The following is a 27,535-nucleotide window of genomic DNA, read 5'->3' as shown; positions in this document are numbered from 1 at the left end:
GCACCAGTCCAGGACGGAGCTCTCCTGCGTCCCTGGCCAGTGGCAGCCGAGGGTGCTGCAGGAGTACTGGCAGCCTCAGAGGGAGTATTGGGGTCTGTCATGGCTCCGTTGACTGATGCTATTTGGCATGGGGCTTGCCAAGCTGGCCATGTGCCACAAGCCCTTCTCCTGAAGCCTGCTGTTTTAAGCTTTACAGGAGAAGGGGAGCAGTGGACCTGGCAGGTGTGGCCACAGCAGCCACAAGTGCAGCTATGCGAGACTGCTGGAGGACAGTTATTTTGAATGAGCAACACTGGAGCACCCACACTAATGCTGTTCTGAAATAAGCTTTATTCCCTGAAGAAAGCAGGACACAGATTTCAAAATAACCCGCCCGTTATTTCGAAATAATGGGCTTGTAATTGTGAACGTTCCACTTGTTATTTTGAAATGGGGGGTGGGTATTTTTAAATAACTCCCTTCTGTAGACCGGGGCACAGGGAATCCCAACACTTAGTAGGCCACAGTAGAGGCGTCATTTCAGAGAACTGTGGAAGAATATTGATATTTATTAATTCCTTAAAATATTCATGATCCTTCAAAATGATTCAGTGACCTGCAGTGAAACCACTTTGATCTACAAAAGCTCCTCCGAAATCACAATGCAATGCTGCTCATTCCAGGCACACGTAGCATAACCAATTATGCATTGGCTGAGAGAAAATAGCAAAATGGCTACGGAGGATTGCCCTGGCTTTAAAAATCCTGTTTCCACAAACTGTGGTGAAACGAGGGGAGGGGAGTGTGGCTGTCGCTTTGTCAGTCCCATGATATTAGAGAGACCAGGTGAAGGAGGTAATATCGTTTACTGGGCTGACTTCTGATGCTGAGAGAGATGAGCTTCTGAGCTAACAAAGCTCTCCTTCAGCTATGAAAAATAAGGGGGTCTGAAGCTCAAAAGGTTGTCTCTTTTGGCCCAATAAAAGATATTCCCTCACCTGCCTTTCATCACCTTCTATGTCTCAGTAGTCATCTCTTTGAACTAGCCATAAAAACTCACAGAGGGACTGAGCGTGTTTAATTAATGCTTCTATAGCGTTTGGAGACCTTTTAATGCAATGTGCTGAAGAATTATAAAATGTTGCAGTGTATATCAGTCAGAGCAATTAGTGAACCTGACTGCCCTTTGAGTTAGCCTGAAAGAGGAGTAAGAGGGTAATTTGTTTAGGGTTGGGTCCCATAGCCTGACACAGTGACATTTACAATATGCCTCACAAATTTGTTCTTAATACAGTCTTGGTCCTGCTCCACTCCCCACTGAAGTAATTGACAGTCTTTGTGAGCTTTGGATCAATCCCTTTGACTGGTGCATCAGGCAACACAAGCAATTTCATGGGCCTAGGCAAAAATGTAGCACTGCATTTCCAACGCCACTGACCACGCTCCCTCAGAAGCTCCACAAATGGTCACTCACAATCGCTACTCAGCTCTAACCACCATGGCCGAAGGATACAAGGTAAGTCTTGCAGCATTCCCTGAACAACATCAGGCAAGGCCTATTATAGACTGTTATGATAGACAGAATCACAGCATTTCTTAAAAAGAGCATTTCCTAAAGTAATATTCAGACACAAACAGGATTCTGCCCAACTTGTGTCACACCTTTGTCTCCCTTATTTACCAGGGACCATACCCTATTTTGGCCTGTATAGAGCACATAGAGATACCTGGTGGCTGAATAATATACTAAAAGTAAACTTATCATTGCATGGACCAAGGTGAGGAAATGAGTCCCCAGTGCAAAAAGAAAACAAAATCGTGAATAATGGCAGTCAATAGTGAAAATTAAAATGAGCTCCACATTAATATCCCAAAATGTTATTAGCAATACGGTAAAGACATTTTACAATGTATGATTTTTAATTGGGATGCCTCTTAACTTAATGTGCGTAGAATATTAAAATATATATACTTCAGGGACAAGGAGAATATTGAAAAAGAAATAGCAGAGTGGGTTTATTTTTACTGTATTATTCTAAAAGTCAAGAACATTACCCAGATTTATTTCTTAAAAAGAAACAGATGATTGTCAACCTTCATTTCTTCATTATGTAAAACTAGAAGACTTACCCAGCATTGCTTGGGTCCTTAACTCAATTATTTTTTGTTAATCTTAATTTAAATCACTACTCTAGGGTGAGGTTGAGGGTGAGGGATCCCATATACAGGCTGCCGTGGAGAGAGAAGACAACCCCAGCCTTCTCTCATCAGGGTGAGAGTGTGTTTGTGGGGGTGCAGGAGTCAGGGCAGGGGGTTGGGAGGTGTGGGGGGGGGGCTCAGGGCAGGGGGTGGGAGTTCACTGTTTCTCTCAATAAACATTTGAGTTTGGAGAGAATGAAGATTCAGACAATTCTTGCGTTATCTATACAGGTTCGCACATAGAATCCAAGTGTGTAAAGAAAATCATGCATGTTGCTGTGATTATTTCAGTGTTTCTTCAGATTGCCTCATAAGGCAAGGTGGAAATATGCCTTGAATAGCCTTTTGGGGGGGGGGGATAGTTTTAAATATATAAACATATGAAAGCCCCAGCATCTATACAGAGCCCGAGTGAAATCAGTGGGGTTCCATGCAGATTCACTCCTTGTGTGATGGGGTCCAAGTGAGGACAATTCACTTTTTTTTAAAGAATGTGTAACTTGAAATTTGGTAGAGCAATAGGTTGGAAGAAAAATCGCTCAGCCATCAAAAATCCTTCTCTTTTGATTTTGTTCTGCTTTGTCGGTCTGTAGTCAGCTGGCGGGGGAGTACATGCAATTTCAACTCAGTGAAATTTGCTCTTGACAATTTACTGATTACATACAAGACAATTTTACCTGTAAACACATCATGCAGGACACCTAGGTTCACATCAAAGGGAACACCAAAGTAATGAGACAGAAATTAAATTGTGGATGTGACATCTTTACTGAAATGTCGACAGACAAAATGCAGTGACTCCGATTTGAATACTCCCCAGTAACCAGCAGATGGTGCCTTTACTAATAATGTTACTGGGGCTCCTCATTTATTAAGTCTTGTTTTCTTCAGTGATGGTTTAAACAGATAAGAAAAGCAACATTAACTGTGTGCTGCCCTAGGAAATGAAAGATTATAGTGTATTGTCAGTCTTATGTACATGTTTCTGTGTGAGTGGCTATGGAAAATATCTAATTTTGGGTGCCTGAGAATAAAAAGAAGCCAGCTTCTAACAGTTCCTATTTAGGCTGGTTGTCAAAAGAGCTTAGGGCTAGCTTTTCAAGAACACAGCACCTGCAATTGGGGCCAGATTTTCAGAAGAGCTCACCCTCCATTTAAGCCCCTGTGCAAAGATTAGGTTTTTAGAATTGTTCAGCAATTCCTGTTGCGGTATTGATGTCCAGAGCTCAGAACCTAATGCCGACTCAGCTTCTTTGTAACATGAGCACCAAGTGTGACCCTGTGGCCATGAGACCTAGTGCAATCCTGGGATACATGAACAGAAATCTGGAGTAGGAAGAGTAAGGTTATTTTACTTCTATATTCGGTACGGGTATGATCACTACTGGAACACTGTGTCCAGTTCTGGTGCCCAAAATTGTAGAAAGATGTTGATAAATTGGAGGGAGGTCAGAGAAAAGCTGCAGAATGGCTGATGGAACATAGTCATAGATTCAAGGAGCTCAATCTTAACAAAGAGAAGGTTAAGGGATGATTTGATGACATTCTATAAATACTTTGGGAGCAAAGTCTTAACAAAACCCTTTTCAAACTAGCAGGGAAACACATAACATGATCCAATATCAGGAAGCTGAAACTGAATGAAGACAGACTGAAAATCAGATATGAATTTTTAACAGTGAGTAATTATCTACTGGAACAATTTACCAAGGTTTGGGATGGATGGCATCAATGGGAATTTTAATCTCAAGAATGGATGTTTTTATAATATTATGCTCCAGGGATTATTTGGGGGGGAGTTCTGTGTCCTCAGTTATACAGCAGACTAGACTAGTTGATCACAATGGTCCCTTCTGATGTAGGATCCTATGAATCTATGCAAATCGGGGCCCTAATAAGCAATGAAGCAAAATGCAGGACAATGTAGCACTTTAAAGACTAACAAGATGGTTTATTAGATGATGAGCTTTCGTGGGCCAGACCCACTTCCTCAGATCCCGATTTTCAAGTTTGCTCGGCCATTCCCATTGAGAACAAACATTTGGCTGAGAGCCTCTGGCTAGCAAATCACCTATCGAAAATTCATCTATTTCAATTGGTTGCCGAGATGAGAACGGTTCTCTTCTGAAAATCAAGCCCTACGTTTTATATTGTTACATCTTTAATACAAAATAGACAATGACAAAACAAAAAAACAAGGTTGCACTGATGCAAGTTTCCTGTGGCTGAATTCTATCAGAGTTACATTTGGCCCCTTGTATTTAAGTGAGAGAGACTATATCTTTATAAATGAAAAATATTCTTCAATGCAAGATCATAGTCATACAGAAGTTTTCTCTCACAGGATCCTAAAAACTCTTACTAATGTGAATTGACATGATCAGGCCTTTCCTGTAGATCAGTTTCCCTACAACTTGACTTGGTATTTACTGCCATGTGAGGAAGTGAATGTAAAATGTTGCCAAATCACATGGTGGCATATATCAGAGGGGTAGCCGTGTTAGTCTGAATCTGCATAAACAACGAGAAGTCCTGTGGCACCTTATAGACTAACAGATTTATTGGAGCATCAACTTAAGTGGGCAAAGACCCATTTCGTCAGATGCATGGTAGCAAATGATGGCTCTGGTGGCATAGAATATCCACCGTGCTGACAGATAACTGATGGCTTCAGGTGTCATGCAGTGGAGTCAGGCCCTTTGACTTTAAACACAGTGCTAGACGAGTAGTGCTACGCAGGGAAATCAGTGTGCAATTTATTAGTTGGGGATCACTCACTTCTTATGCAAAGAGCCCTGCAAATCTGCAACTATCGGCTTTCTGTCCATGATGTCTATGACTCATCTTTGCAAATATGGATGCAAATGCAGCTAAAGATGTTTTTATCTGGAACTCTGCAAATTTACAGAGTTTCACTTTATATCCATGGGTATCCACATCCGTGGATATGGGTGTGATTATGTGTGGATCATTTTTGCACGTGTAGATAATATTTATGCAGGGCTCTAAATATGCAGTGTGTGGGATTGGATTGTTAGCTGGTTCTATCTAATGCTATTTTAGGATTTTTATGTATTGCCCATCCCCGTAATACCGAAGGCACGGTTCTCCATCTTGATATTGTGGTATTCTCTGTATTATCCAAGGTCCCTACGCATAGAGAAGGATTCAAGGAAAGGGCTGTACATTATTATATAAATTACGGGTGCGAAGACTTTCAAATCCACTTCTGAGGCCATGGATGCTCAGTCCTTGTTACTTTCAGTTGGGATATGTTCATAAGCAGGACTTCACAAACTGCTGTTTCTACTCACCTATCATAGAATAATAGAATACTAGGACTGGAAGGGACCTCGAGAGGTCATCGAGTCTATTCCCCTGCCCCCATGGCAGGACCAAATACTGTCTAGACCATCCCTGATAGACATTTATCTAACCTTCTCTTAAATATCTCCAGAGATGGGGATTCCACAGCCTCCCTGGGCAATTTATTCCAGTGTTTAACTACCCTGACAGTTAGGAACTTTTTCCTAATGTCCAACCTAAACCTCCCTTGCTGCAGTTTAAGCCCATTGCTTCTTGTCCTATCCTCAGAGACCAAGATGAACAAGTTTTCTCCCTCCTCCTTATGACACCCTTTAGATACCTGAAAAATAGATACCATGCCTATGGCAGGTAGATTTCAGCTGGTCGCTCCGTGTGCCCCATTCACCGGTGCTGCGCGCATGCGCAGTGCCGGCCTGGCACATGTGCGGTGTGGGGCTGGCGAGTAGCTCTCACCACAGTTTGTCGAGCCCTGTCCATAAGAATGCAAGAATGACCATACTGGGTCAGACCAAAGGTCTATCCAGCCCAGTATCATTTCTTCTGACAGTGGCCAATGCCAGATGCCCCAGAGGGAGGGAACAGAACAGGGAATAACCAAGTGATCCTTCCCCCATCAGCCATTTGAAAATCTCAGCATACAAAGTCTTTTCTTAAATGATGGTGGGTGTGACAGGTCCATCTACACCACGAACCGACACAGACCCCCTGCAAGGACTCAGACGCATTGAGCAAGCTTGAATGATCTATTCTATTCATATTCCTGGTCTCTAGTTTGTTCCATTCATAATATGAAGATGCTTCCCCAATGCTCAGCTCCTATAATTGCTCCAGGACTGAATGAACTGCAAATTCTGCTTCTTGCAATGCTTTATAGATGTGAATTATGTGACCCATTGCATCTATTTTTTATTTCATCATATCAGTAAGACTTTATCTTCTGTGCTTTGAGGAGTGTTGCTATTATAAATAGTTAAACATTTGTAGGAAACTTCTATTCCTAGTGTAAATCTGTGAAGAGAGCTAATTTATTTTAAAGAGGGAGGGAGATGGAGGTGGAAGCTGTCAATTTTACTTGACAACACAGACCACAAACAGTTAATCCAATATATTTGTTAGACATGCCTGTGCTATGCTAATGTCTTCTTCATGACAAGCAACGGTTGCACAGGGGTTGCATACTGTATCTATTTTAGGCACCAGGAAAAATTCTTCCACAGCTCCAGTCACAGCACAAAAATCTCAATCATTTTAGTGGGAAAGAAAGAGATTTTTACTTCTGGATCCTGCTCCTATTAAAGTCAATGGGATTTTGTCACATTTAAATAGACCAGAATTCAGCCATTGTGATGTGGCCCTACACTAAGGAAATCACTAGGACCAAAACTGGACCTTAGTGAAGCTGATTTTTTTTCAGAAAAAGGCTGTTAGGATGTTCATAAATATTGGCGTCCTTTGCTCAATCTAAGCCTGTTTCAAAGCCCATATATATCTTTGGAGTGTGATGTTGAGTGCTAAGAAATGCTGTTACCCATATAAAGCACTGAAGGCAAAAAGGAAGCTGGTAGAGAGACAGAAAGAAGAGGACAGTGGGGGTGTGTCTAGACTACAGGGTTTTGTCTACAAAAATGGCCTTTTGTCGACACAATTATACCTGCGTCTACACAACTGCCACGTTCTGTCGACAATAAGTCGACAGAACGTGGCAGTTTTGTCAATGGCTGTAAACCTCCTTCTATGAGAAAGAACACCTTTGTAACAGAGATCTGTCAACAAAGCCTCTGTCGAAAAAGGCGTGCAGTCTAGATGTATCCTGGGACTTCAAAAAGCAGAGGCGGAGGAAGAGGAGGAGGATGGCTTTTAGACGCTCTAGGTCAGGTCTTCTAAAGAGCCCAACTTCAAACAGAAGCCATTGACAGTCAACGGGACTAGTGTTCCTGAATTCCAACCCCAATTATTTTAAAGGAGTTCAGCCTGCTGGATGCTGTATTTCTGGTACTCTATCTCTGAATGTCCTGGAAGGGGAATCCAGGAGGCCAGAAAGGAGCAGATTGCAATAATCAAGGAGATAACCGAGAAACTGGCACGCACACAAGCTGGCAGACGGAAGTAGGGGTGGAGTTTTGAGATGCAGAGAAGCAATTATCACTTACCAAGTTCACAGCAGAATTTTTTTGTGGGAAGCCAGATGTAACACGGCACATTTATTCAGCTGGAAAGCATCTTAGAAGCTCTGCAGCAACACGTAGTTGTGCAATTAAATTTTTAAGGTATGCATTTATCTTTTAGGAAGATACCTGCTAAATATTGAACACCTGAAATTTCCAGAGTGTAGAATAAGTGTTTTATGTGATTGGGATTGGTTGGGATTGGTCCTGCTTTGGTCAGGGGGCTGGACTTGAGGACCTCCTGAGGTCTCTTCCAGCTCTAAGGTTCTATGATTCTATGTGTGCTGTACATTTCCATTATTTTTAAATGCTACCTATTTATTTAGGAATCAGTTTTAATCATCTAAAAGTTAGGCTTTGAGAGACCATTAAAGTATAATCTGGGTACTGTACCACCTTGGGCAATATTGCCAGCAGCCAGCAAGGCGTGGCAGAAAATTCTGGAGTTAGTTCTGTTATCCAGAGGTTAGTTCTAATTATTCAGAGCCAAGAAGAGTTAAAGAGCTGTCAGAGGCACTGAGCCCCCCAACAAGGGAGAATGAAGCCTTCTCTATAGTGTTAGCTGAGGCTATGTCTAGACTGCAGGCTTCTTTCGGAAGAAGCTTTTCGAGAAGAGATCTTCTGAAAAAGACGTTTTTCAAAAGAGAGTGTCTACACAGCACAAGCACATCGAAAAAGTGATCTGCTTTTTTGAAAGATAGCATCCACACTGAATGGACACTATCTCGCATTTAATCTGTGATTACTATGGAAGGAGTGGCCACAGGGCACCTGTGCTTTTTTCTTTTTCCTCTTCTTTTGAAAGAACTCCCTCTTCCCTATCTACGTATGCCTTTTCCCGAAAGAGTTCTTTTGGAAAAAGGCTTCTTCCGTGTAGAGATAAGTTTACCAATGTGGGAAAAACCCCTCTGTTTTTTCGATTTTTTGCTGAAAGAACGTGATTGCAGTGTGGACATAAGTGAAAAAACTCTGAAGTGTAGACATACCCTGAGAGACAGTTGGCTTTTAGCTCATGCTGTAGAGGCATGTGTCTGTAACCCCTAAAATTGTCACTTCAGCCCTCTCCCAAGGCATGTCTACACTAGGAAATTATTTTGAAATAACTATTTCAAAATAGCATGTCCACACTACTGGGAAGCCTTGAAATTAGTCCAAGGCAGGCTCCCTTAATGTGGACATGCTACCTCAACTCAGAGCCCCAGGAAGCACTGGGGAGGAATTACTTTGAATGACTCTGTGGAGTCGTTATTTTAAAATAGCAGCAGTAGAGAGTCCATACTACCTCTATTTCAAAATAACTATTTTGAAATAAGCATTATTCCTCGTGAAATAACCAGTCTGTTATTTTTAAATAATGGGCTTGGTAGTGTGGATGCTTCACTTGTTATTTTGAAAAACAGGAGCCTAGGGGCCAAAGACCAGGGTCTGTGGGCTTTGTAGACCAGTCACCCCACCCAAACAGCCCTGCACCCAAGACTTGGGTCTGGGAAAGACCTTTCCTGTATTCTCTTGTCAAGACAATTCAGAAGAATTAACAAGAAGAGAAGCTAGTGGACTTTTCTTTTGTCCTTCTCTTATTTTCCTATAGAAAGAGATGGCGGAGACTTTCAAAGAGAGTTGAGAATTTTGACATATTTAAGGACACATACTAGTCAACTTTTTCCTTTCAGACAATGTTTCCCTCAAACATAATGTTGCCTTCTAACAGCACTTCTCCCTACATGTATTTGGACATTGATCAGACATTTACATTTCACAGAGCCAAATAGCTACAACTCTCACGTGGCCAGTGTTTGACTGTTTTACTGTATGCCCCTTTTCTCTAAAAGTACGTCTACACAGCAGTGTTATTTTAGAACTAGCCAATTAGCCCATCATAAGACGGGATTTTCAGGTCTCTCCTCCACGTCGGTCTTCTCTCCTGAGCCTCCGGTCTCGGTCTCGGTCTCGGTCTCTCTCCCTCTCCTCCTCCTCCTACTGTCTCCCCTTCTCTCTCTCTCTCAGCTCTCCTCCGCCTCCTGCCTCTCTCTCTGTCTCTCTCTTTCTCTCTTCCTCCCCCTCCTGCCTCATACTCAGGGGATCGCGGAGCCCAAATGGCCATTTGGATGCCGCACTCCCCGTGTTGCATGAGGGGTGTGGAGCCCAAAAGGTTGCTTGTACCACTTGCTTCCATGCGACGGCCTGGCTGAGCAGCGCAGAAGTAAGCCGAGCGCCATGGCGGGAGGTGAAGGGGGGGGCGGGGCGGTGATGTTCACGGCCAGGGGGCAGGGCCTGGAGCCGCTGTCATGCCGCATGTCACCGCCCCGTCCCCCTTCGCCTCCCGCTGTGGCGCTCAACTGACTTCTGCGCCATTCAGCCGGGCTGCCGCAGGGAAGCAAGCGGTGCAAGCGGCCGTTTGGGCCCCGAGCTCCCCATGCAGCACGGGCCACCCAGAGGGAACAGCCAGCATTCCAGCAACAGCGCCGCCCAAAGGGAACAGCCAGCATTCCAGCAACAGCGCCGCCCAAAGGGAACAGCCAGCATTCCAGCAACAGCGCCGCCCAAAGGGAACAGCCAGCATTCCAGCAACAGCACCGCCCAAAGGAAACAGCCAGCATTCCAGCAACAGCGCCGCCCAAAGGGAACAGCCAGCATTCCAGCAACAGCACCGCCCAAAGGAAACAGCCAGCATTCCAGCAACAGCGCCGCCCAAAGGGAACAGCCAGCATTCCAGCAACAGCACCGCCCAAAGGAAACAGCCAGCATTCCAGCAACAGCGCCGCCCAAAGGGAACAGCCAGCATTCCAGCAACAGCGCCGCCCAAAGGGAACAGCCAGCATTCCAGCAACAGCGCCGCCCAAAGGGAACAGCCAGCATTCCAGCAACAGCGCCGCCCAAAGGGAACAGCCAGCATTTCAGCATTACAGACTCAGACACTGGGCTACTATATCTATGATAACTGATGTTATTCTGAAATAACATAGTCTACATCTACACTACAAGCAGTTATTTTGACATAATGTCAAAATAGTGTCGAACTGGAGGACTTTGTACTTCAACTCCTGTAATCCTCATTTTATGAGGAATAAGGGAAGTTGGAGGAAGAGTGCTCTTTCTTAGACTTCCTGCTGTGTAGACGGCACCAAAAGCCAAAATAAGCTCTTTTGTCTTAAGCTATGCATTTGATGTAGCTCAAGTTGCATAGCTTATTTCAGCTTTAGCCCTGCTGTGTAGACATACCCTAACTCAGGGGTTCTCAAACTTTGTGATACCACAACCACCTTCTATGTTGCTTGCGACCCCTCGGGGGGTCGGGACCCATAGTTTGAGAAACAATGCCCTAACTGGTTAGAACTAATTCCTTTTGTTTTCTTTTCTTTCTTACTGTGTGGGAGAAAAGCCCATTCTCTCAAGTATCATACCATTTTTATAGACCAAACTCTATATTACCTGTCTTTCACCTTCCAAATGTTATATTCCTTGGGTGTGTCTAGACTACAGGGTTTTTTCGACAAATGTGGACTTTTGTTGACAAAACTATACCTGCTTCTACACTGCCTCTGAGTTCTGGCAACATAACATCGACAGAACTCAGCAGTTTTGTCAACAGCTGTGAACCTCATTCTATGAGGAATAACGCATTTTGTTGACAGAGTTCTGTTGACAGAAGGCGTTATTGCATCTACGCTGTCCTTTGCGTCTACACTGTCATGTCGACAAAGCAGCTTGCTTTGTCGACAGAACTGGATGTAGTCTAGACACTCTGGGTGTGTCTAGACTACATGCCTCCGTCGACGGAGGCATGTAGATTAGACAGATCGGCAGAGGGAAATGAAGCCGCGATTAAAATAATCGCGGCTTCATTTAAATTTAAATGGCTGCTCCGCTCTGCCAATCAGCTGTTTGTCGGCAGATCGGGGCAGTCTGGACGCGCCGCGTCGACAAAGAAACCTTTCTTGATCGGCACAGGTATGCCTCGTGAAACCAGGTTTACCTGTGCCGATCAAGAAAGGCTTCTTTGTCGACGCGGCGCATCCAGACTGCCCCGATCTGCCGACAAACAGCTGATCGGCAGAGCGGGGCAGCCATTTAAATTTAAATGAAGCCGTGATTATTTTAATCACGGCTTCATTTCCCTCTGCCGATCTGTCTAATCTACATGCCTCCGTCGACGGAGGCATGTAGTTTAGACGTACCCTCTTTGCCGACAGAAGCTTTGTCGACAGTATCTGTCGACAAAACTTCTGTCGACAAAGCCTGTAGTTTAGATGTAGTCCTTTTGACCCAAATCCTTTGTCCCATGTTCATTTGCCTATTCTGTGTAGTAACTTAGGTTCTCAGAACAATGACATCATCAAATACATCAATAGGCTGTTCTCCTACCTTTCCTTTTTTTCATTTTGTATGGCTACCACTGATTTGGAAACCTGCCATTTCTTATCTCTTTGGTTTGCCTGGGATGACTTTCCCAGAACATCTGACTTGGATTAAAGACAAATTCCAAGTGCCAGCAAAGAGAGTTCCTAGCAAGAACTTACCTGTGCGGTCAAATGAATGTATATAATTATTGCTGAAATGTGAAACAAATACATGGGCATGAAATCCAAAGCATTAATTTCTGGATGGAATCTCCTGCTGTATATAAACTGCTGTGATGGCAGCCGAAACAATGGATGTGTGGCTTACAGACTAGTATACCAGCTGTGTGTGCTTGGCAGGCAGAAAGAGCCAATTATTATCAACTTTTTTTCCCCTCACATAACATTTTCACAGAGTGTTACTTAAATGCTCCTGAGGAAGTGAAGCCTCATTTTAATCAATAAATTGTACAAGATGCTGAAGTTCTCTGTTTAGTCACCACAGAAAAATGACCACATGGGGCAATGCACGTACAGCAATCTTTAGCAGGCATTGATGACACAACCTTGGACACCAATGTCCAGACATTTCACCATTAGAGCTGAAGGAGTAATTCCATTTACAGGCAGCAGTACTAGACTCTTATCCTTTATGTAAATGAATCATGAGTGGTGATGTGGCACACAGTTGTAAGCATGTTAAATGAGTCATATTTATAGTTGTCTATGTATTTAATTTATTTCCATGATGACCTAGAAAGACCAGCATGAGTGGGTCAGGGCCGGCCTTACCATGAGGCGAACTGAGGCGGCCGCCTCAGGTGCCAGACTGTGGGGCGGCACCACTAGGATCCAGAGTGTAGAAAATTGTGTCTGCTGCTGGTGCATATGTATTTTCTCTGCTCTAGATACACAGAGAGGGTGTGTCTATATTGGCATCCCTTTCCGGAAAAGGGATGCTAATGAGACGCTTCGGAATTGCAAATCCGCGGGGGATTTAAATATCCCCCGCGGCATTTGCATTTACATGGCTGCCGCTTTTTTCCGACTTGGGGATAAGTCGGAGAAAAGCACTAGTCTAGACGTGATTCTCTGGAAAATAAGCCCTTTTCCGGAGGATCTCTTATAAAGTAGGAATCTCTTGAAAGTAGGAATAAGAGATCCTCTGGAAAAGGGCTTATTTTCCGGAGAATCACGTCTAGACTGGTGCTTTTCTCCGGCTTATCCCCAAGCCGGAAAAAAGCGGCAGCCATGTAAATGCAAATGCCGCGGGGGATATTTAAATCCCCCGCGGATTTGCAATTGCGATGTGTCTCATTAGCATCCCTTTTCCGGAAAGGGATGCCAATGTAGACACAGCCAGATGGTGGAGTGCTGTGCTGGAGGAAGGAGGACACAAGAGACATAACAAGGAGGCAGGAGAAAAGATGGCATGGGGCGTCATTTGAGCTCCTCGCATCAGGTACCAAAATGTTGTGGGCCAGCCCTGGAGTGGGTAATTCAGTCTTTCTAGATGCTTTCCAATCTAAGCCCTGGTCTACAAAAGGGAATTATTTTGAAATAACCCCCCTTATTTTGAAATAAGCCGAGTATCCACACTACCAAGCTCATTATTTCAGAATAACAGGCTGGTTGTTCTGAAATCTGTACTCCTGCTTTCCTCAGGGAATAAGCTTATTTTGAGATAGTTACTTTGGGGCTACGTCTACACTGGCCCCTTTTCCGGAAGGGGCATGGTAATTTTGAGATCGTAATAGGGAAATCCGCGGGGGATTTAAATATCCCCCGCGGCATTTAAATGTCCGCCGCTTTTTTCCGGCTTTTAGAAAAGCCGGAAAACAGCGTCTACACTGGCCCCGATCCTCCGGAAAAAGCGCCCTTTTCCGGAGGATCTTATTCCTACTTTGAAGTAAGATCCTCCGGAAAAGGGCGCTTTTTCCGGAGGATTGGGGCCAGTGTAGACGCTCTTTTCCGGCTTTTCTAAAAGCCGGAAAAAAGCGGCGGACATTTTTATTTAAATGCCACGGGGGATATTTAAATCCCCCGCGGATTTCCCTATTACGATCTCAAAAATTACCATGCCCCTTCCGGAAAAGGGGCCAGTGTAGACGTAGCCTGGGAGTTCTTGTTTACAAATGAGTTATTTTGAAATAATTTCATAGTGTAGACATGCCCGTATAGTAATAGTGGTTTGTAGGGTGGGCTTACAGGCTAGCTGGGAAGAGCACCAGGTCGTTTTGTGTAAACCCCCAAATAGGTGGCTCACTCCTGCTTTTGCTCACTCTGAGTAACATTTTCAAAAGTGCCTGATTCTCATTTTCAAAATGAGGGAAGTACAGGCAGTCCCCGAGTTATGCGGCTCCAACTTACGTCGGATCCGCAGTTATGAACGGGGATTTTCTCGCCCCGGACGATGGGAGCGACGGGACGCCCGGTCCCACCGCCCACGTCCTCCGGGACGAGAAAAGCTGCTCTGCGTCTCCCTGGTCTGCTGGGGGGGCGGGGGGGAGAGGAGCCAGCAGACCAGGGAGACGCGGAGCAAAGCGGCAGAGGACCCGGGCGGGACTGCGGAGCTTCCAGATCAGCGCTGCGGTCCCGCCTGGGTCCTCCGCCGCTTTGCTCAGCGTCTCCCTGGTCTGCTTGGGGGGGACGCAGCTAGTGCGCCCCCCCAGCAGACCAGGGAGACGTGGAGCAAAGCCCCGGGCCTGTGGTAGAGCAGGTGGGGCGCTGCCAGTTGGTCCCGCAGCACCGCTCCTTGGCACTACTGGACCAACCCGGCAGCACCCCAGCTGCTCTGCCCCAGGAGTCCTGATTCAGCCGCTGCTGATCAGTTTCAGCAGCGGCTGAATCAGGACACCTGGGGCAGAGCAGCTGGGGTGCTGCTGGGTTGGTCCAGTAGCGCCGAGGAGCGGCGGCGCTACTGGACCAACCCAGCAGCACCCCAGCTGCTCTGCCCCAGGAGTCCCCAAGTCAGCCGCTGCTGAAACTGACCAGCGGCAGACTACAGGAAGCCCCTGCCCTGGGCTTCCTGGAATCAGCCGCTGATCAGTTTCAGCAGCAGCTGACTTGGGGATGCCTGGGGTTCTTAAGTTGAATCTGTATGTAAGTCGGAACTGGCGTCCAGATTCAGCCGCTGTTGAAACTGATCAGTTTCAGCAGCGGCTTTATCTGGACGCCAGTTCCGACTTACATACAGATTCAACTTAAGAACAAACCTACAGTCCCTATCTTGTACGTAACCCGGGGACTGCCTGTACCAATGTGCCTCTGTCGTACTAAAAATCAGGGAGACGTGAGCCCCTAAGTGAGATATAAGAGCTTCTGAAAATGTCCCCTTATGTATTTGAAAGAGTCTCTCTAGAGGTGAAATATCTCTGTAGTCCATTAAGTACTCGCCGAGCCATTCAGTCACCTTGTACAAGCCAGTATGATCCTTTGGTCATTGCTCTTGTCTTTTATGTTTTGCTATCGCCATTAGGCAAGCCAGTAGAAATAAAACTTGTCCTCTTTGCCCTCTGTTTAGCATCCTGCTTTGAGCACAAGAGTCATTGAGCTTAATATTCACCCAGTAAATACAAGTGAAAAGGATACTATTCATTTGCAGTTCTATTAGTGGAAGCTACGGTTAACAATTCAAATCTAGGAGAAAGATAATTGCTGGGGCTGATTGCCAGCCATCCTCCTACATTGACTCACAGGGCAAAAAGAGAGTGAAAGTGAGAAAGGGAACTAAAATTATAGCACAACTCTCCAAGGAATATTAATGTAATATTTTTACACAATTCTCACTTTTTATCAAGTAAAGTTAATAAAAAGGATGGCTCGGGTAATTTTTTGCAATATTACATTTTTTTCCTTGCAATAATTGGGGCCACTCTTCACTTTGTGAACTAATGAAACTTTTACTTTCTTTTTTTAAAACTTAGGGATGCGTTATCCTTTTGGGCTGGGAAAGCTTATTCTGCTATTTAAATCATGTTTGCTAAAAAATGTATGTGCAATATTCTGGGGCTATCGCTACAACATTGCTCTTCTCTCAGTAGGCTGGTGTGGATGTTCTGGGAGTGCTGTTGTGAATACCATACCCCATGGGGTCATTAAGTAGCTCTATAAAGTAGGTGTGGCTGGATTAGTGATCAGTGGATTAATTGTGTATATCATTAATATTTATTTGCATTATGGTGGCCTCTAGGAATCCCAGTCATGAGTTTGGGCCCCCCTCTGCTTGGTACTGCACAAACATGTAACAAAGACAATAGTCCTTGACATATAGGGCTCATAATTCATAGAATCATAGGATTGGAAGAGATCTCAGGAGATCATTGAGTCCAACCTCCTGCCCAAAGCAAGACCAACCCCACCTAAATTGTCCCAGTCAGAACTTTGTGAAGCCAGGACTTAAAAATCTCTAGGGGTACGTCTACACTAGCCCCCTAATTCGAACTACGGAGTCTAATGAGGGTGACTGAAATTGCTAATGAAGTGTGGGATTTAACTATCCCGCGCTTGATTAGCATATTCCCGGCTGGTCGCCATTTTGGAAACTGACTAGCCCGAAGTAACTGCCCGCGTCTATATGCGGCAGAGAAGTGGGATTCTGAGATAAACCCTTTAGTTTGAGTTAACAGTTAAACCTCATTCCACGAGGAGTAACAGTTAATTCAAACTAAGGGGTTTATCTCGGAATCCTGATTCTCTGCCGCGTGTAGACACGGGCAGTTACTTCGGGCTAGTCAGTTTCCAAAATGGCGACCGGCCGGGAATATGCTAATCAAGCACGGGATATTTAAATCCCACACTTCATTAGCAATTTCAGTCACCCTCATTAGCCTCCCTAGTTCGAACTAGGGGGCTAGTGTAGACGTACCCTCAGATTGGAGATTCCAGCAACTCCTTAGGTAACACGTTCCAGTGCTTCGCCACCCTCCCAGTGAAATAGTTTTTGCTAATATCCAAACTAGACCTCCCCTACTGCCACTTGAGACCATTGCTGCTTGTTCTGCCATCTGTCACTACTGAGAACAGCCTCTCTCCATCCTCTTTGGAACCTCCCTTCAGGTGGTAGAAGGCTGCTATCAAATCCCCCCTTCACTCTTCTCTTCTGCAGACTAAACAAACCCAAATCCCTCAGCCTCTCCTCATAGGTCATGTGCTCCAGCCAATTGATGATTTTTGTTGTCCTTCACTGGACTTTCTCCAGTACGCCTATATCCTTTTTGGAATGGGGGCCCAGAATTGGACACACTACTCCAGATGTGGCCTCCCCAGTGCAGAATAAAGGGGAATAATCACTTCCCTAGATCTGCTGGCAATGCTTCTACTAATGCACCCCAATATGCTGTTAGCCTTCTTGGCTACAAGGGCACCGTGTAGACTCATATCCAGCTTCTCATCCACTGTAATCCCCAGTCAGGATGCAATAGGCAAATGAAACAGGCAGATGGGGGTGAGTGCTTTGGGAAGATGAGGTAAGAATAAAAACAGTAAACCTAGTGAAGCTTATCTGAAAAGCAGAAGTTGCACCTTGCTGCTTAGCTAAGCAATGCCAGAATGATTTGTAGGCATTACAATGCAGGTAGGTTTTAACCTTCTGTTAAAGGCTTTGTGCTCAAGACAGCTATCTGGAATACAAATTGTAGATGTTTTTTGTATCTAGGTGACCTTCCACTTGCTCCAAGATAGTCTGTATGCCCTGAGTAGGGTCAAAATTTAACTTGTGTTGGGAGCAGAGAGAATAGACACAGAGCTATGTGTCTCAGCAAAGAAAACTCCGGGACAGCTAGGCCTGGCTTACACTAAACCAGGCAGGTCAGCTTAGGATACACAATCTTACCTTCAGCCAAACCACTGCAGATTCTACACTATGGTAGGCTGATAGGTAGGCTGAATGAGGAGTACAGGACACCAGCAGGGGCTGCTCTCAGCATTGGATTTGAGGGTCTACACTAGACCTGCTAATTCAAATGTTAGAAGATCGACTTCTGGAGCAGGGGTGGGGAACCTCAGGCCTGGGGGTCAGATGTGGCCCCTAGCTTGCCTGGATCTGGCCCCCAAGGCTCAGGGTCCCTCCAGTGTTGGGGAACATGCACTGGCAATCTAGTCCCCACCCCCCGCCTTGACCCACTGTGGGGCTGGAGTACACAAAATCTAAGCTGGGCCCCCCTAGGCTCTGGTACATGAGGGGAATGTGGGAGTGTCTTTCTCCTCAGTTGGGGGCCACATCAGTGATGGCTGGGAGTTTTTTGGGGGGCTTCTCATCTGTGTGCGGCCCCCGACTGATTATTTTTTCTCTTGGTCAGTGGCCCCCGACCCAAAAAGGGTTCTCCACATGCTCTGGAGGGTCAGTGCTCTCCGTAGTGTAGACATTCCCTTAGACTGTCTGCATTCAGCTACCCTCAGGCTGCTTTATGCTTGTCTGATAAAGCAGCCATAGCGTTCATGGGCACCTGGCTCTCTGAGTTGAACTTAAAGCCACACAACCCATTCCTGGCAATAAAACAAGCAAAGAAGAACTAGCAGAAAAGGCCAGTTCAAGTATTCTCCCCAGACTCGATTGATCCCAACGTGGTTCTGTTCTGCCCATGATCCATATCGTTGCTGACTCAGTATCATTCTGTCAGGGCAGGTCATTTTCTTACCTGTTTCACTGCCTTAGCTGGGGGGCTTTTCCAATCAGACGGACCTTTATTATTTGAGTTAAAGGGGTAACTCCACACCGCTGACAGAAGTAATAGGTTTTTATTCTCCCCGTTGAATAACCAAAGTACAGAATCCTTGCTTCTTGGACAGCCATTAACCCCGTCCTGCCCGGATGCAAAATGGGATTATGTCCATACTATCACAATTATATCAACCAAAATATGTTTTCTCAATTTCCAATGTATTTTCAGATCAGTTCATATTTAATTACACTGCACCACTCACCCTTTATCTTTAACCCAGCATGTTATTGGGTACCACTTCCTAGTGAGCCCTCCCCTGCAACCTCACCAAACATGAATTGATTTCAATTTGGTCTCATGTATGCTGGTACATAAAGCGCTACGTCCCCAGCATACACAAAACCAAACTAAAAATTCCCTGTTCAATTTACTCTTTTTCCTTCTATACCAAGTTGCTTAATGAGCCCATTCCAGGATAAAAATACCAGCACCTGCTGTATGAAGCCGCACAGAGAGCTAATGCAACATATTCAGGTAGGTCTTATGTTTTCTGACAAAAGAAAGCTCCTCCTGGGTGTTCATTCCTGAAAATGAGATATAAAATAGTTTCACATTTCCCTAGGGTACCAGCACTGCTCACTCCATCAGACTGCAGTGGACTGAGATCTATTAAAAGTTTTAAAACTAATCATCCGCTCGGTTATAATGTCCTTACCTTGCTTGGAAAGGTATTGTCAGGCTTCCATCAGTCTGTCAACATTCCTAGTTGGGGATGGTTAAAAACGCTGCTATTTTTGTGGCTGTGAACAATCTAATTCCTCTAGACTTTCTGCCACTTTCTGAGTGAGTATCATATATGGATTGTAACAGTATCTGTGTGTGTGTTTGAGAGAGAAAGAGAGAGTGTAAAATCAATTTGTATAACTAAAACTACATCCTTCTTTACCGGGCATGGTAGAAAATGTGCTTTTTGGAAAGCTAGCATGGCAATTCCTACTCTTTTGTAATCTCCACACAACTAATTGGATAATCCAAAGGTTATTCCAGAGATTCTGAGCTCCTTTTGCATGGCCCTGAATGCCCTCAACTCCAACTGAAGCTACTGTGCGTGGCATCTCACAGGATTATTTCATTTCTATTGCAGAAGCACCAAGGGGGTCCAGTCAGAGACCCCATAGTTCATGGGCCTGTATAGTCACAAGACAAATTGGCAACACCAGGGCTACGTCTACACTGGCCCCTTTTCCGAAAGGGGCATGCTAATTTTACAGGTCGTAATAGGGAAATCCGTGGGGGATTCAAAGTAGGAATAAGAGATCCTCCGGAAAAGGGCTTTTTTCCGGAGGATTGGGGCCAGTGTAGACGCTCTTTTCCGGCTTTTCTAAAAGCCGGAAAAAAGCGGCGGACATTTTTATTTAAATGCCGCGGGGGATATTTAAATCCCCCGCGGATTTCCCTATTACGACCTGTAAAATTAGCATGCCCCTTTCGGAAAAGGGGCCAGTGTAGACGTAGCCCAGGAGTTCAGAAATAAGAATGGTTTAAAAATTCTCTATTTCAAATAGTAAATCTTAGGGTCTTTTGATTCTCCTTCTGGATTGAATCTTTAGGGTTTCGTTTTTCTCCACATCCATGAGGGCTAAAAGCCTACCTTTTTTTTTTTTTTTTTTTAATGAAAGCTAAGAATCTCATATGGTCACTCCAGGAGTTGGGACTTCAAGAAAAGATAGTGTGAGACTTGTGATAAAATCATGAGAGTTTGGTAGCAGCGGGACGGGGTCCATATTGGGAATGGCCATGTGGATTGCACTTACTTGATGGACTCCTTGAAAAGCTGAAGGCTAGTTATGATGAGAGAATAGTGCTAGCCAAATGCTGCTGATTTTAATTAGACAAAATTTCCATGGAAGTCGGTCAGTGCATTTAGCCCTGCCAGAGGTGTAAATGGCAATTGACATCATTTTTTGTACCTTCCTTTCATTCTGGCTATTTCTTCTTCTTCTCACGAGGAAGTGGCCTAGTTCTAAAAATCTAGGCACTTTGATCTCAGGACTGTACATAACACAGTCCCTGTCCCTAGGGCGCTCACCATACCCGCTGAGCCTTATTTCTTCTGAGTTGCTTAAAATACACGGTCATTAAAGCAAACAAACTTCAACCTGACATAAATTTTCACCCGCAGTTCTCAACATGAGCAATCTTAAAAGCGAAAGCACTGTGATTCCACGGAGGACAGCAAAGCAGCTTTAAAAGAGGAGTGCAACTGTAACAGGCCATGGCAGGGGTTCCCAAACTTTTTGACACGGGGACCAGTAAATCCATTCACGAGCTTTTGGAGGACTGGTAACATGCATTCGCACATTTGCATATTCATTAAGCAAATGATGAATATTCAAATAAGTTGTTTCTGGTCCTCCCAAAGCCCCGAGCGTTAGCAAAGCTTTTGATACGGTCACCCACAATATTCTTGCCAGCAAGTTAAGGGAATATGGTTTGGATAAATGGATCCAAATGGTAAGATGGATAGAAAGCTGGCTAGACCAGGGTTTCCCAAACTTTGTACTTTAGTTGGAACCCGTTTTTTTTCAGTACTGTTTTTTGCAGCCCAAAAATATAAACACATAGAAAAAAATAATTAAAGATGAATCAATTTTCAGTATTTCACCCAACTGCATCCTCCACCCAGCCTGGGCCAGGGCTTGGGGAACCCGGCACCGCATGGGCACTCCAGGAGGCAGAAGCAGGAGCAGTTTGGGGGTAGGATATCTGGCTAGGAGGGAGGGTGCAAGGAAGGGGAGGGTTGCCAGGTGTCCGGTTTTCTACCGGACAGTCCGGTATTTGAGGGTTCTGTCCAGGAAACAAATTGAGAAAATACCGGACCTATACAATGTCCAGTATTTTCTTATTAGGTGAGTTTTATTATTATTAGGTGTATCAGTCCGTAGCTGCGAACGGTCCGGCGGGTAAATGTGCTCATGCTGCGTGAGTGTGTCTGCCAGCCAGGCAGTTCGCAGCTACTCGAGGGCGGGTATGGGGGGGGGCAAAATGGAATCCCCGGGGCTAGATTCACTCGTGTGCCCGGGTCTGCATGTGCCCGGGTCAGTCCCGCTTCCCGCCAGATGATTTGCTCCCCCCTCTGCCCCGCTTCTCCTCCTGATCTCCCCCATCCAGACTTGCTGCCCCCGTGCAGCCCTGCTTCCAGTGGCCGGTTTCCCCTCGCCCCCCACCCATCTCCACCGGCCAGCCCCGCTCCCCCCGATTACCCTCCCGACCAGCCCTGCTCCCCCCGGCCCCCTCCCAGCCGGCCAATTCTTCCCTGCTTCTCCTCCTGATCTCCCCATGGTCAGCCCTGCTGCCCCCATCCAGCCCTGCTTCTGGAGACTGGTTCTCCCGTCCTCTCCTCCCGATCTCCCCCGTCCCCACCCTCTGTCCAGCCCTGCTTCTGCCGCCTGCCTGCCCATCCCCCTGATCTCCACTGGACAGCCCCGCTGCCCCCAACCCTGCTTCCTGGCGACCGGTTCCCCCCTTCCCCACTTCCTCCCAGCCCGCCCTGCTCCCCTCCCGGCAGCCATGCTAAGACCCGGTATTTTTTTCCCACGGTCCAGTATCAGGCCACGGCCCATTCTTTGGGAAACACTGGGCCATGGTATGTGTAGCCCTTAGGAAAATGATCATGAGGTGAGTGTACAGGGAGAGAGGCGGGGGTGGGATTTATTCAGAAGAAGGAAAGTAAACTTCATTGTGGTGGGTTGCTATTATTAATCCAATTCTCAGGGGAGGCAGGGGGGTCAAAGTCCATGGGTGGGTGGGTGAGAAGCAACACATGCCCTCCTCCTGAATATATATATAAATAACGGGCAGTGGGTGTCTTGCAAAGGAAAGATGCTTTGAGATTTAATTATGAAAAGAGCTAAATAAGAACTAATTAGGGGGACCCTCTCAGTGCCCCTGAAAGGGCGGGGCCTTAGGTGGAAGGGGCGGGATCTTAGGTGGAAGCGGTGGGGCTGGCAGCAGTCAGTCCTCAGAGCCTCCTGGAGCATGCCACAAGGCACTCTGGTGGCAATTTAAAGAACCCAGGGCTCTAGCTGCTGCCATTCTTGTGTCAGCGGTGGCAGTGAACCAGGATCCCTGGCCTTTATGAATTGCCGGGCTTCAGGACAACGGCTTCCTTTGCCCTCCCCCCTCATGGTGAGCCTGTAACTGCGTATTATTAGTGGTAAATATCATCAATCAGAAATACATATTTTTTATGATCCAATTTGTAATGTCAACTAGCTTCTTTAGATCTGATGTATATTCAGGGATTTGGTGAGCTGAAATAAGTGGGAAGTTGTGATTAAAATGCACAAGGAAGGAGGAGAGGGAAAGCAGATTGAGTTCTCCTTTAACCTAATTATTTTCATGGCTTTTCTCTGCATCCTCTCTGGTTTTTCAACCAAAACTGAAAGCAATATTTCACTATGGGTCTCTCCAATGCTGCATATGGAAGTAAACCCACCTTCTCTTTCTTGTCATACTCACTCCCTACTCTCCTGATCAAACATCCAAGGATCCTCCCAGGACCAGCTACAGACTGCTGTTGTGTTCAAATACAAGACAGAATCATAGAATCATAGAATCATAGGACTGGAAGGGACCTCGAGAGGTCATCGAGTCCAGCCCCCCGCCCTCAAGGCAGGACCAAGCTCCGTCTACACCATCCCTGACAGATGTCTATCTAACCTGTTCTTAAATATCTCCAGAGAGGGAGATTCCACCACCTCCCTTGGCAATTTATTCCAATATTTGACCACCCTGACAGTTAGGAATTTTTTCCTAATGTCCAATCTAAACCTCCCCTGCTGCACTTTAAGCCCATTACTCCTTGTCCTGTCCTCAGAAACCAAGAGGAACAAATTTTCGCCTTCCTCCTTGTGACACCCTTTTAGATATTTGAAAACCGCTATCATGTCCTCCCTTAATCTTCTTTTTTCCAAACTAAACAAGCCCAGTTCATGAAGCCTGGCTTCATAGGCCATAGAATGATGGATGGACCACACAGGCGAGTGTGACTGAGCCTTATTATTTCTGCCCAGAAAGGGCAGAATTTTCAAAATACCTGGGCATCCTTAAACAGGGTGAGATTTCCAAAGGATCTCAGCATTTTGGGCACTGAATTCTTTTGAAAATCCAGCTGCGTTAGACCAGGAGCTGCTGACTGAACAGTACTTTTAAAAACCTGGATTTTACTGAGGATCCCAAAATAAGATAAATTCCCTTTTACAATCTGTGCAAAAATTTGAGGTGCTGACTCTGCATTGGAAAATCTTGTCTCGTTTGAAAATGTGAGCTCATGTTATTCCTCCTCAACGCAGCCATGATACCACAGAGAGGAGCCTGTAGTAAAGCAGTACATTGGAACAATGATGGTTTCACTTCAGATCAATCCATTCTCTGTTTACATGCTTGCCCCTTCTTGTCCTGCTCTCCCTTCAATAAGGGGACTTCCATGAGAGCTGTTGGCTTGAAAGCTGCCCTAGCTTACTTCATTGAGCTAGCCCTAGTGCCAATCTTATGTGCTTACATAGAATTCTAGGGCAGGAAGAGACCTCAGGAGTCATTGAGTCCAGCCACCTGCCCAAAGCAGGACCAATCCTGACTAAATCAACCCAGCCATGGCTTTGTCAAGTCGGTACTTAAAAGCCTCTAGGGATGGAGATTCCATCCCTCCCTAGATAACCCATTCCAGTGCTTCACCACCCTCCTAGTGAAATAGTTTTTCCTAATATCCACCCTACACCTCCCCTTACCTTACGCATAGCATCCACGGATATTTGCATGGAAGTGCTTCCTACTCTGGATCACCCAAGGGCTAAGTGATCCTTATTCCCCATGAAGTCCAGCTCCCATTGAAATCAGTAGCAGCTTTGCCTTTGACTTCACTTGCTGCCCAATGTGACTCTAAATACCTCAGACTACATTTGAAAAGGGGCTAAGTTTCCCAATATCTTCCTGACACCCAAGTATGCTCTAGAAATAAACACGAGCCAAGTCAAATCATCTGATGTGCACTAGTAACAAAAACAGCGACCACGGGTCAGACAAGTGTTTGCATCTAGCTAATTGGTTTGTTGGTTTGAGCAATAATTTTCTTCATCCAGCCGTGACCCATTCGTTCTCAGCAGTGAATGGTAAAAGAGCCATTGTGAAATGAAGCTGCTGATATTGGTTCCAAAACCTAGCAGTTGTGTATCTGCATCACACAAGTCCATTTCTGGGCATCAGGCCAAGCTTTTCCCAGACAGGATTTTAGGCCTTTAAATTAGCACGAGGACTTAATGAAACCACTTAACCTTCTATTTCCCCACCTCCACCAGCAGTGGAATTCCAGCTCCAGATGAACCCCTACGCACCCAATTTGCTTAGAAATGGAGACTTGAATTATGGTTACAATGATAGTCGCTGACTGAGCAAGGTATTTAAGCCCATACTTTATACTGAGCACATGAATAATCCCATATGCTTAAATATCTTGCTGAATCAGGAACCAGGAATTCAGTGTGATTGCAGGGAATACAACAGTGGTGGGCAACCAGCGTCCAAACGGCTGCACACAGTCCATCGGGGTTCTCTATGTGGCCCATGAGACGTGTTGTTTACATGCCCATGTGCAGGGATGCCAGATTCGGCAGGTTTCCATCCACATAGTGGCGTGGGGGGGGGGGGGAGTTCCTACCAGTTTTACTAAAAGAACACGGGCACGGGAAGCCGATTGCACACCACCCTGCCTGTGAGAGCCATATGCTCCCTCTGTATCCAATCAAAGTGCTGCTACACTTCGACGGGAACACACTGCAAATTCTAGGTACACACGCACAGTTAGCAAAACTACCCTGCCTGGGAGACTGGCTTTGTCATGAAAATGTTGTGGTCCACTGATCTGAAGGAGGGCCACTCATGCAGCCCGATCCCTAGCCTAGCTTGCCACCCATCACTGGAATACACTCTCCAGAATAGGACGTTTCTTTGCGTGATAGGTGGGTTTATTCAGGCTCTAGGATTCTAATAAATATATTAGAGAATGAAGGACTCCTGTGAGATCTCACCCAAATGTCAAGGCACTTTTTTATTTTGTGTTTTCATGGTTTGAAAAGTTTGGTAAACTTTTATTTTAGTTTTTCAAAGGCCCTTTCATTTCCCATCTGTCCTTTTGTACTGCTTGTTTCTACCTGGAAAAGGAAGCAAAAGAGCAAGAGAAAAAATCTCATGAGAATTTTTTCTCAGCCTTCCAACCTAAGCTTTTCCTACTCTGAGTGGAACTGGGGAGAAGATCACATTTCAGGAGGTGCATGCTTTGTTGAGAGGTGAGGGGCTGATGAGTGTGATGCACTTAAAACCAGCAATGAGCAAATACTGGCTTGCAGGCCATATCTGGTTCAAGGTTAGCCATTGGTGGGCTGTCGCCGCTGTATTTACCTGCGCCTCTCCGGGTACGGGCAATTGCAGCTCCCATTGGCTGCAGATCACTGTTCCTGACCAGTGCGAGCTGTGGGAAGCTGTGTCAAACAGTGACCCACGGCCAATGGGAGCTGCAATTGCCTGTACCTGCGGCGGTGCAGGAAAATACAGAAGCAACTGCCTGCCAGGGGCTAACTCTGGCAAATCCCTGCTATTTTATTGCCCATTCCTGCCCAAAACCTTGGTTGGCTGAGGTACGTCACTCAGGGATTTGAGAAGTTCACACTGGTGAAGGATGTCACTATGCTGACCTAACCCCCAGTGTAGACACCACTGGGTTGATGGACATGCTGTCTCCTCTCAGGGAACTGGATTTACTAAAGCGACAGAAAAACCCTTCTGCCACTCCAGTGTCGACACTGAAGGACTGCAGCTGTACCACAGTAGCACCTGTAGTACAAGTCTAGAGGTTGCGTCTGGGTTTGGCATAGAGACAGACAACAGATTTTTGAGCACCCCAAGCTCACAACCATAATGCAAAAATAATGCACCACAAGCTCATAACCATCAAGATTTCCTTCATGTGTGAACTCAGAGTAGGAACAACACCCTCTTTCCCCCGTGCCTCGCTCAGTGGAACTACACAAGCCAAGGTTCACGTGTTATGTCGTATCCCTGATTTCAGGTACCTTGGCACTAACTCCTGGAAGGGAGGAGCACATGTACTTCTTATTGACATCAGTTGGAATTAAAAGCTCTGCTTTTTGGAATATTATGCCCAAGGAAGCCTCCCTTTGGGCACCCAAAAACACTGGCGACTGGTCCGATGGCTTCAACGATTAGGAAAACTTGGCTCGAGAAGTGCAAATTCCTGCCTCAAAGTCAGAGGTGCACTTCAAACAGTAATGCATTATCTTATGTTGATCCACTTCCAATTTTGAAGGCTGTGTAGTTACAAAAAATAACCAACACCACCTCAACAAAGCATCTCTGAGAACAAAAGGGAAAAAGGGGAAGGCGGAAGATAAGCCTTCAGAAAACATGTTAGAAAAAAATATTCAGCTCCAAGGAAATTATAAAAGGTGGGGGGGGGGGGGTTCATCATAACCCCCACAAGAGTGAGCTATTTTCTGTATTCAAAGGCGAGAAAAACTGTGCTCAATAGCATGGATTAAGAAAAGCTTAATCAAAGTCAAAGGACAATTATAATGTCAGAACAAATTATGATAAAAGACTAAATCTCAGAACTGGTCCAAGAGGAAACAGAGAGACCTAATGTCTTGCTTAATTGATTTCAGGGCTTGGATGGGGAAAGCTGTGTATTGTAGAAACATCAATTGTTCTATTTCCTTAATCATTTAGTCTGGCTGTTCGGTTCGTAATGATGTTCTGGGCAGCTGTGAAAATAACATTCTGGGTAAACACTGGG

At 45.5% G+C, this 27,535-nt stretch overlaps 1 protein-coding gene across 1 annotated transcript in view; it reads left to right on the top strand.

Annotated features, from left to right (window-relative positions):
* Positions 1–27,535, top strand: part of LRRTM4 (leucine rich repeat transmembrane neuronal 4) — a 488,761-nt gene that overhangs the window by 159,186 nt on the left and 302,040 nt on the right. The window lies entirely within an intron of this gene.

This window comes from Pelodiscus sinensis, chromosome 28 (genome assembly GCF_052426305.1).
Source record: "Pelodiscus sinensis isolate ZL-2025 chromosome 28, ASM5242630v1, whole genome shotgun sequence".
NCBI lineage: Eukaryota > Metazoa > Chordata > Testudines > Trionychidae > Pelodiscus > Pelodiscus sinensis.
This window is presented reverse-complemented; position numbering and strand designations above follow the sequence as displayed.